We start from the raw sequence: 12,199 nt of genomic DNA on the forward strand, positions 1-12,199 counted from the left end.
ATCCAGGAAAGTCAATCTCCAAAAGTTGATTCTGTTCATCTGGACGTAGCGTTTTGTGGGAGAAACGTTTCATCACTCATCCAAGTGACTTCTTCAGTCTCAGCTGACTGCAGGTTTCCCCAATCTTATAAACAGTACATTTGCATAATGACTGAAACCAGCCCACTGAAGGAACAATGGGCTGGGAGCAGAGGCGGTCCTAGCCTGTTTGCCGCCCTGGGCGAACACTCCCTATGTGAAGTAGGTGGAATGAAGACACAGTTCCAAAAGCAAACACACTTGGTCGATGCTGAGAGTGGTCCTGTTGCTGAGGTTGGTGTCATCCTGTAATCTCTTATGGACTACCTCCAACGCTTCCGTGACTGGGATGCAAGTGAAGAGAGATGTAACGTCGTACGAGACCATGGTTACATCTGCCTCCATAATGACATCTCTCACCTTCTCAACAAAATCCAGGGTGTTCTGGATGTGGTTTTCAGAGCTGCCCACCAGCGGGTTGAGGATTGAAGCCAGAAACTTGGAGATGTTATAGGTGACAGAGTTGATCAACTCTGTCACCTATAACATTGTCTTCATTCCACCTACTTCACATACAAGGGTCAGTTCTACAGGCAGAAACATGGGTGTGCCATGGGCTCCCCAGTTTCACCCATTGTGGCCAATTTGTACATGGAAGATGTAGAAAAGAGGGCTTTGCTATCCTACCCTGGAACACCACCAAGCCATTGGTTCAGATATGTGGATGTCACCTGGGTGAAAATCAGGTCTCAGGACGTTCCACATTTCACGGATCACATTAACTCGGTGGACCAACACATCACGTTCACCAGGGAGGATATGAAAAATGGCAAGTTGGCCTTCTTAGACTGTGAGATTTCCATCAGGAATGGGGGACATCTAAAAGCTGACATGTACCGTAAACCTACACATACACATCAGTATCTAAGGTTTGACTCTCATCATCCACTGGAGCACAAACTGGGTGTCATCAGGATGCTACAACACAGAGCGAACACCATCCCCACAGACATAGAAGCAGAAGAACATCACATCAAGAAAGCCCTGAGTAAATGTGGTTTCCCAGCTGGACTTTTGTCAAAGCGGGAAAGGCACCTAAAGAAAGCTCCAGCCGATCCAGCAGAGAAGGACAACTGCTGCCTAAGCGAAAACCTGTAGTGATCCCGTATGTGTCAGGAGTATCGGAGCAGTTGAGACGCATTTTTTCTAAACAGATGCGATAAAAATCGATGGTGAATGCACTGTTTGGCCAGCGCTGTGCTTCACGTAGTACTTATTTTTATGACTTTTGCCTCCAAAGCTGCCAAACCAAGTCGACTGTGGTTTAATCGTTCAGTTTTAGCACGTGTTCCACTTTTCACACATAATTTCTCCAAGGTAGGTGATATAGCCTAAAGTGCCACACCATAGGACGTGCACAATTGATGCGACATGTTTTGTGCTTGTTATCTGATGTCTAGAAACAGAAAGAACAGGGAGTTCTGTCTCTGTGGAAGAGGCTTGATTCATCAGAGTAGGCCTGTGTGCGCTAAAAATTGTCCCATTGTGTTTATTTTCCTGAACGGCCACAACCCCTCCACAAACACAGCAGGGAGTTGTAATCTCTGCAACATCTGGGCTACTGTTCCACATCAGCCAGCTGTGAGGAAATCAGATCAGACCAGATGAGCTTTCGGGTCGATGAACCCGTGCGACCCACAGGCTCAGACACACAGACACTCATACACTCACGCAGTGATGCCAAGCACAGCAACAGTGACACACGAACAAGCTGCCACAGCAGCCATGTAGGACAACGTACACGCAAATGAGCAGGTGACAAAAATGTCATACGGGTTTTTTTTTTAAAAGAGTGAATGGATCGACGAGGAGAGTGTGCCAGAGTGAGGATGTCACGTGTGCACCGAGGCACGTGCCGGATTCATTCCTATCATCCACCCACATTGTTCTCAGCAGTGAGAGACGTCACTGCCATCTGATTTCTCTCAATATCTTTCTGTATATTCAAACTCTATTAGTTCCTTCACTAGTTTGTTTTAATATACTGAAATCACTAAACATCTAGAATATGATAATCATGATGTAGAGGCCAAACTTGAATGAGTTTTTCAAGAGTATATCGGGGATCAGCCAGGCTGACTTGCTGAGAGGAACTATCTACACTAACAGCAGCAGATAGATTATCTGGTGATAACCTGTGACTCTTTGTAATGAGAGTATTCCCCATCCTTGAAGCTGAAATGCTAAACATTTAGAATGGAAAAAAGACTGAAAGGGTCTGCTCCTAATGATGAACAGCATTGCCAGAATACACCCCCCCCCCTTTTTTTGTAGCACATTTCTTTCACAGCTCACAGTGTCATTTCTTGGCTGCAGCAAGCACTCTAAGCGCCAACTGTACTTTACCTGCCCAGCACTAAACAGCAGTCAAACTCAGTTAGCCACCAGCTTGTGAACAGTGTTAACTTAGTGGAGCATGCAGCTACTAAAGAGACAGATATTTCTCAACAATACAGAGCTAAAAGGGAGTAATTATTGAATTTATAACCATCAGATGTGGGTCTATAACTGCCTCCACATCTGGGGTGCAATACATCGAGGCGCTTCCAGCTTATTGTTTCATTAGTATTAAAAATACATCATTGCACTTCTAACATGAACTGTAGTTTGAGTGGTGTAATACATCACACAAGCTGACACAGCCAACAGCTCATTCACACCTTCGTATGTTTGTTTCTACACTCTCTTGTTAGCTTTCTGCACATGTGATCACTCAAGAAGTGTCTGAAATGCACACTTTCGGGTTTAATTAAGGAGGTTTTACAAATATTTTTGCATTAACAATTTAGGAATTTACAGTTACTGTACACAGTCTCCATTTTCAGAGGCTCAAAGTAATTGGACAATTCACCAAAGAGCAGTTTCACAGCCAGCTGAGGCTTGTTCCTTTTTTATTTCATGACAGCGGGACCAGACATAATACCTGAAGTTGATTTTTTATTTTATAGTTTTTTACCTTCATTTCACTTATGAAGCTGAAAGACATTTGAGTGCAAATGAGACTGAAAAACCAAAATAAACCCATCAGAAAAAGAGTAAAAACCTTAGTAGAGGCCAAATCAGCAATCTGGCACAATCTCAAAAAGAATGGCCACAAAGCAACATCAAAAGGCCAGAATGACTTAACGAAAGGGCATGGTGACAGAATCATTTCCATGGAGAAGAAAAGCAACTTCACAACATCAAACCAATTCAAGAACACTTTCTAGGACATAGGAGTATGTTAGGAGTGAGGTCATTCACAGCAAGGTACAAACCACTGGTTATACTCGAGAGCAAGAAGCCTGCACTGCAAAAACAACTAAAGAGATTCTCAAGGCAAAGAATTGGGATGTTCTTCAATGGCCAAGTCAATCTCAATCCAACAGCACATCCTTTTCAGTTATTAAATACAAACCCGAAAGCAGAGAGACCCCCAAACAAGCAGCAAATAAAGAGGGGTCGAATAAAGGCCTGGAAGTGCATCTCAAAGAGTAAAACCCAGACATTTGGTGACGTCTGTTAGATCTACACTTCAGGGAGTCATTGCCAGCAAAGGGTTTTCATCTAAATATTATTTTAAAAATCCTTACGTATGTTAGCTTATCAAATTATTTTGTGTCTCTGGAGGACTGTGTATGAAAATGGCTAAACAGTATGTCCATCATAATGTAAATGTTTTGTTAAACACATTGAATTTAAGCTGAAAGTCTGCCCTTTGTTGAATGTGATTTTGAACAAAACAATTATGGAGCTAAGTGTGTAAAGTCTTGATTCAAAGCAACAACAAAACACAGCAGTCAATTGATTACTAAACGAGTCGTTCGGTATGGGTGTGGCCGTGTGTTTTTACGATGTACGGTCTCTGTGCGGCTTAAGCTGCAGACTGAAAGCTGTATCTGTCAGCGCAACATTTAATCTGACTGTCAGAGGAGCTGAATGGTGAGGCTGAACTCCTGCCACCGAGCTGTCAGCGGAGCGGCTGATAAAACTGCTGCAAGAAACAAAGTCCCTCAGTACACACACATGCACAGACGCACAACGCAGCACACAATTTCTGTGAGCCAGACGGACACCTCTTAGGCTAAGTGCAGCCTGCTGAGACACTGCACTCCTCTGTTATTTTGAAACTTAATTTCTTTGTGACTATTTCCAACCAGCAGCACACACACACACACACACACACACACAGTTAATCTCTGAGTACACACACGCTGTTTTGCCATCTTTTTTTATCTGACATTGAGAGTGATGTGTTTGTGTCTGTGTATATGTGTGTGTGTATACTTGCTCAGCTATCTTTGTGGGGACCAGTTTCAGTTTTCTACAGCACTGAGCAGTGGGATTTAGGTTAGAGTTAAGCCAAAGGTTTGGGCTAGAGAATGTCTTACATGACATAATTTTACAGTCTTATACAGTTAATGTCGTCACAAAACTAACCACGCAATCGTGTTTGTGTGTGTTCATTTGATAAGTGTATTCATAGTTTAGCAGTTTTGTTTGCTCATGTCAACCATGCAAATTCAAGGACTGCCAGGCAGGACAGGCAGGAGGGAGAGCGAGAGGGGAAAATTCAATCTGAATCAATTAAAGGCAAATTTCATTAGCCGTGACAGCATGGAAAAGGGGAAACGGGAGGAAATCGCTACTGAGAAAGAAAACCTATCACAGATATTACACAGAAGGTGCCACAGGCATTCTCGCAATTTAACAACAAATAAACCTGTGAAACTCAAATTTTATGAGCAAGAAACAGAGGCGCTAACAGGATCCAGGAAATTTATGTGGGGGAAGCTACATTGGAAGCAGAGATAAGGCTCTAAGTGTTGGAAGAGCAGTCCAAAGATGCTTAGAGTTGGGTTGACGATGCAGATGTTACTGTTTGCAAGGACATCAGTGGGGATGGCAGACCTCCACTAGAGCCACATCCTGTTGGTTATGAAAGCTGTTTTAATTGATCTTAACTATGACAAAGGCCTGTTGGATGTTACCCAAACCCACAGAGAATTCTCAACCCGAAGGCAGAAATTCTGGCAAGAAAGCCCTTTGTGTCTGAACATAATTAACAATAGTAGCCTGTGGTCTGTTTTCACACATGGTATAAAGAACCTGCAGGGGAATGATAAACACTCATTGTTCAGTTTTAAAGTAGAACTCCACTCATTTTACAAACCCAGGCCAATTTATTAGTCATGGTGAGAACTAAGCTGTGCATAAAACAGATATATAAAGTCTCATGTGCACCAGAGAGGAGTGCAGCTCGTGCTAAGAATCAAGCTATTTTTAAAAATATAAAACTTTATTTTTAGGTATGATGTTTGGAAGCAAATTCATAGACTGTGACGGCTGTAGCCACTCAGGGTTACCTGTTGGTTGTGGACTCATTTGAGGCCTCAAGTTCTGCATTTTGACCATTGCTGCTTTGCAAGTGGATGTGCCATTTAAAGGCTGATCTGATTGAGAAACACCGGAGGACGCTGCATGCAACTGGTAATTGAAAAATTACCAACTCCAAGGCATGCCCTAAATGATAAATGATAACCCTGCCATTTGTTGTAGTTGTTGACTTGCTTTTAGATCTTTATTGAAGACAGAGTGTCTGTGGACAGTGAAGAGACAAACGAGAGCAGTGTGACTGAAAGATGGTGAAATGATCGCTAAAACTAAAAAAATATAGAAGAGTTCAAAACTGTTTCTTCATCAAAGCATTAATTTAAAGTAAAATTGCATTAAAGAGATTGAAACTTTTCTTGCATCAGTTGACAAGTGCACTATAAACCCTTACATACTATACTATTCATGCCTTCACAGTGTAGCTCCGGTCAAAATCTATGCCAAAGTTTGAACTATAGGTTGATTTACAATGTTTAAATAGTCTGCTTTCTGAGCAGTGGTAGGAACCCTAGCATGTGTGGGATTTTCACATGTGTTTTCCACCCTCATTATAATCTCATGACTTTCCCGACTCCTCTTTAAATATGTGTTTTAATCTCAGTTGGCTCAGCGTAAATAGATTACGTTTTTAAATATATTTGCATTCATATAGTGTTTTTTAGTCTTAGTGGCCTCTCAAATAGCTTTTTACAAGTCAAGGTTTAAACAGTTCATCTGCCTCTCGACCGTGGCATCTTCTGACCTCCACAGAACTGCTTTTCCTCATGTTCACCATACATGATCGCTAGTGTGCTGTTTTACTCTTCCTGTGTTTTGAGATTTCTCCATGATCCTTCAAAGACCATCAAGTGCCTGTCTCCATGGGAACCTGGGCACATGGGGCGGGAACACAGGCAGTTCACACGACAGTGTCAAAAGTTCCCCTGAACTGTGTCACTACTATCCAATAGAGCATATCACAGACATGACACATGCAGTTTCACAGTTTCAAGTTTTACTAAAATCACAGTTTTTCTCGTTTTGACCTGTAATTGTGAATAAAATCCAGGACAAATGAATCACACACTTACATGGATGAAATTTGACCTGGAACAGCAAAAAGATTTGTTATTGTTACAGCAATCCAATGTCATAAATGGACACATTTGACCCAAACAGTATGTAAAGGTTAAATGGCTTTGCGGTTGCAATGGTCGATGTTCATAATAAACATGGATTAAACCTGAGGCCAGAGGCCCCACCCACCTACTGCCAATCAGAAGAAAGCTTGTTTGAACCAGGTATCGGGAAAAAATACTCCACTAGAGTCAAAGTATAAAAATATGGAACTGGAATTGGGCATGATCAGTCCCCTTATGCAAGTCAAGGGCATTTTAAAGTGTATATACGTTTACTTCCCACTGTGTTAGCCATACCTGTTATCTAATATCTAAAGCCAATGTCAGCATGCCAGCAATTTAGACATGTAGACATGGTCAAGATGACTCCAAAAACCAGTTTTGATTTCACAGGCTTACACTCAATATTATGAGTGTTTATGTTAACTTCTATTTTACTACTTTTCAAAGTTTTATTTTGCCCTTTTCACTGCCTAAGGACACTGTACACCTGCATAGGTTTTTATCTTCTGTGTTAAACACATTGAGTTTGATGAAATGTATATAAATAAAACTGACATTGTCATTGCTAAACATCAAACTGAACATCAGAAAGGGAAAGAAAGAAGACTTTGAACATAGTTTTGTTGTTGATGGCTGATGGGTCGGTCTGAGTATTTCAATAACTGCTGATCTACTGCAGAAAATATCCAGTGAGCAGCAGTGAAAATACCTTGTGGATGTCAGAGGTGAGGAGAATGGACAGACTGCTTCAAGCTGATTGGAAAGCAGCAGTAACTCAAATAACTTCAAGGTGTGCAGCCTTCCTCTCCTGTCAGCTAAGAACAGGAATCTGAGGCCACATTTCGCACTGGTTCACCAAAATTGGACAACAGAAGATTGGAAAAGCACTGACTGGTCTGACGAGTCTCGAGTTCTGCGGCCACATTTAAAAAGTAGGGTCAGCATTTGAAGTAAATCACTTGAAATCATGAAGCCATCCCACCCCACATCAAAGGTTCAGGCTGTTAATGGTGGTGTAATGGTGTGGGGGATATTTTATTGGCACACTGTGGGCCCTTTAGTATCAGCTAAGCATCGTTTATAAACCACAGCCTACCCAAGTATTGTGGCTGACCATGTTCTAATGGCTGTTTCCAGCAGGATAACACACCATGTCTGAAAGCTCAGATCATCTCACACTGGTTTACTGAACATGACAGTGACTTCACTGTACTTAAAGGCCTCCACAGTCACCAGATCTCAATCCTTAGACACATTACCTTTGACTTGATGCTACCATTTCAACATGGACCTAAATATTTAAGAAATGTTTCCAGCACCTTGTTGAATCTGTTCTTGAGCTAAAAAGAGAGTCCAACCTGTTAACTGTAGCAAGATGTACCCAAGAAAGCAAACGGTGACCAGTGTATAGCCCTCTGAAGTATGTGATTTGCTGTTATTTATCAGGGTGGGTAAAGAAAGCTTAGCTGTGCTTTGAAATCAAAGTAAACCAGCAGCTGGGACGGGTGTGGAAATCTGCTTGGTGACAGGAAGTAGCTCTGAGTCCAAATTTAGTTCTGCAGGATCAATAGTTTCGGTGAAGAGAGATAAATTACCACCTCTACAGGATTTTATGAATCAGTAGCACTGCTACTTCAGCAGCAGTCCCAGTGATGTCACTGCTGATGATCCTTAATATAAAAAGTTTTAATGCCTCTTTGGATTCTATTCAGTCCTTCTGCGAGATGAAGAGAAGTCATCACATCACCAGCTTTTGTGCCACACGCGTGCAGAGAACAACCATCCAGATGGCAAACTCGGGGCTCTGGCTCTGTTAGTCTTCCCTGAAGCGCTCAGTCAGAATTTAAGTGCTGAGATCATTAAGCTCTGGCGCTTTCCATGTAACGTGAGAGCCGCGATGTGCTGTGAAGTGCTCTCGCTGCATAAAGGCTGAGAACATTATGGAGTTCTGGGGAAAAAATCAGAGCACTCTTCAGATCTTTGATATTTCAACTCCCTAGACAGCCAGATAGAAAGAAAGGAAGGAAGATATTACCTTTTTTTATTCTACACTGATTTCACTCCGCACAATCTTTTCTGTTGTGCAAATGTCTGTCTGGCTGCTACTTCTGTGGCTAAAAATAAACGCCCGGACTGTAAATATCATCAGTCACCGATGGGCTAACTATTATTGTTCGGATTGTTCGGAGGGGAGTGGAGCTGCCTGTGAATGATGTGAATGATGCATGCATCTAATTACATTGTTTGATTGCCACATGAAAAATTAACTTAATTGTCTGTCAAAGTGGTGATTGATGCATTTAGCTAAGCAGATGTTTTGGACTCCTGGAAAACTGTCTGATGGATTAACTGCACATAAAAAAAAAAAGAAATGTATGCAGAAAAGTGTTCGAGCATTGAGCAAACTTACAGCTGTGCGACCCGGAAATAGTCAGAATAATATGCAACATTACTGCAGTCTTGTAAATAAATGAAACACCAATTTTCCTGATGCTTTGGCAGCTCCAGCCTGTGTGTGTTTCTGCTGATTAAAGCGACACCGAGAGCCGATGGCTGGCGGCAGCAGTGGCACAGTGTGCACTTCTGTAGGCGCACACCTTTTATGTGCAGTTATTTCAGGCCCTCAGGCTTTCAATTATATCCAAACCCAGTATGAAAGCTCCTGTCACTTCTCTCACTTGTTTCCCTTTTTTGTAATGAAATGATTTCATGTCCATGTGACTGAGTGGGTGACAGAGAGAGACAGAGACACGATGAGTAAGCCTCCAGGTCTATTAAGCAAGTGAGGACAGTGGTCTGTGCTCATGGTGTGTGTGTGTGTCCTCAAAAAAAAAAGCAGTGCACGTGGAGCCCCTGCTGAACGGTCCTCGCTTCTTTGATGATGAGCCATCCGACGTCTTCAAGAAAAACAAACAACCCATAATCACCCCGTCCAACCACAGCATCGCTTCCTGCAGGTCCACAATCTAAACGACTCCGTCTCTGTGGCTACCCTGTTGCCAGGAGACAGTTCGGGTGGGCCGGGTTGATGTCTTAGTAATGATGGAGACGGGCAGAGCTAACAGAGGGGTTACATCGGTAAAGGCCACGGTGCTCAAAGCTCAGAAATAACATTCAAATAATCTCCTGCTCAGTCTAGTGAAGTTACTGAGCAGGGAAATCTTCTTCCCTTTCCCATGCTGAAGGTGAAAGTGCCAACTTTCACCTTCAGCATGCCGCTACAGCATTAAAGTTTTCTTGTAAACAAAATTCAGGCTATACTTTATATTTAGCTTCTAATCAAAGATACGGGGTCACCAAAACAACCCTGACTCATCAGGGCACGGACACCAGACCTCTGTGGGGTGGTAGATGGCGCCTCCGTGAATCATCTTTGCACAACGTTGCTTATGCTTAATAAGATCTGTGGAGTTTGGGGGACATCTTGATTCTTTGTCCTTTAATTTCAGTGTTAAACAAGCCTTTATGAAGCCGCCTTTTCCATCTGATAAAATATCACCCAAATTAGTGATGCGGAAAACTAGTCAATGCATTTCTTACTTCTAAATTCGATGTGTACTTCCTTGTTATCAGGTCGTCCAAAAAGCTCCCTGAAGAGTGATGAGTCCTAACAAGGACTTTCTCCTTCTATAAAAAGTCTTGAATAACCAGACATCATTATATCTTAAAGATCTCACAGAACCATATTAATTGAAAATAACTGGTGGTGGCAGGTGGCTGCTCCTCCTTGAGCCTGGTTCTGCTGCTGGTTTCTTCCTGTTAAAAGGGAGTTTTTCCTTTCCACTGTTGCCAAGTGCTTACTCATAGGGCTTTCTCTGTATTATTGTAGGGTCTTTACCTTACAATATAAAGCAGCCTGAGGTGACTGCTGTTGTGACTTATAGCTATATAAATAAAACTGAATGATTAATCATGCTTGTATACAGGGAGTGCAGAATTATTAGGCAAGTTGTATTTCTGAGGAATAATTTTATTATTGAACAACAACCATGTTCTCAATGAACCCAAAAAACTCATTAATATCAAAGCTGAATGTTTTTGGAAGTAGTTTTTGTTTTTAGTTTGAGCTATTTTAGGGGGATATCTGTGTGTGCAGGTGACTATTACTGTGCATAATTATTAGGCAACTTAACAAAAAACAAATATATACCCATTTCATTTATTTATTTTTACCAGTGAAACCAATATAACATCTCCACATTCACAAATATACATTTCTGACATTCAAAAACAAAACAAAAACAAATCAGCGACCAATATAGCCACCTTTCTTTGCAAGGACACTCAAAAGCCTGCCATCCATGGATTCTGTCAGTGTTTTGATCTGTTCACCATCAACATTGCGTGCAGCAGCAACCACAGCCTCCCAGACACTGTTCAGAGAGGTGTACTGTTTTCCCTCCTTGTAAATCTCACATTTGATGATGGACCACAGGTTCTCAATGGGGTTCAGATCAGGTGAACAAGGTGGCCATGTCATTAGTTTTTCTTCTTTTATACCCTTTCTTGCCAGCCACGCTGTGGAGTACTTGGACGCGTGTGATGGAGCATTGTCCTGCATGAAAATCATGTTTTTCTTGAAGGATGCAGACTTCTTCCTGTACCACTGCTTGAAGAAGGTGTCTTCCAGAAACTGGCAGTAGGACTGGGAGTTGAACTTGACTCCATCCTCAACCCGAAAAGGCCCCACAAGCTCATCTTTGATGATACCAGCCCAAACCAGTACTCCACCTCGACCTTGCTGGCGTCTGAGTCAGACTGGAGCTCTCTGCCCTTTACCAATCCAGCCACGGGCCCATCCATCTGGCCCATCAAGACTCACTCTCATTTCATCAGTCCATAAAACTTTAGAAAAACCAGTCTTGAGATATTTCTTGGCCCAGTCTTGACGTTTCAGCTTGTGTGTCTTGTTCAGTGGTGGTCGTCTTTCAGCCTTTCTTACCTTGGCCATGTCTCTGAGTATTGCACACCTTGTGCTTTTGGGCACTCCAGTGATGTTGCAGCTCTGAAATATGGCCAAACTGGTGGCAAGTGGCATCTTGGCAGCTGCACGCTTGACTTTTCTCAGTTCATGGGCAGTTATTTTGCGCCTTGGTTTTTCCACACGCTTCTTGCGACCCTGTTGACTATTTTGAATGAAACGCTTGATTGTTCGATGATCACCCTGGACACAGTCTGTTTGACCTGCTCCCCTCAGGCAGGAGGCTCCGGTCCATTCGCACCAGAACCTCTCGCCATAAGAACAGTTTCTTCCCCTCTGCTGTTGGACACATGAACAATAACCATATGACTGTACCCGCCACTAACACATGACCCTACGCTGTGTCACTGCATCATTCTATGTTTGGCACTGATCACCACCTGCACTCATGTATATATCTTTCAACGTAGCACTCTTAATTCTTATCCCTACTTTTATTTCTTTCCATGTCTATTTAAGTGCTATTTATGACAGCATGTTTGCACTGAAGCACCGCAGCAATTTCCTAATGTTGTAAACCTGCTCAACATTTGGCAATAAACCCCATTCTGATTCTGATTCTGATTCTGATCACGCTTCAGAAGCTTTGCAATTTTGAGACTGCTGCATCCCTCTGCAAGATATCTCACTATTTTTGACTTTTCTG

This window comes from Aulonocara stuartgranti, assembly GCF_965226115.1.
Source record: "Aulonocara stuartgranti genome assembly, chromosome: 22".
Taxonomy (NCBI): Eukaryota; Metazoa; Chordata; class Actinopteri; order Cichliformes; family Cichlidae; genus Aulonocara; species Aulonocara stuartgranti.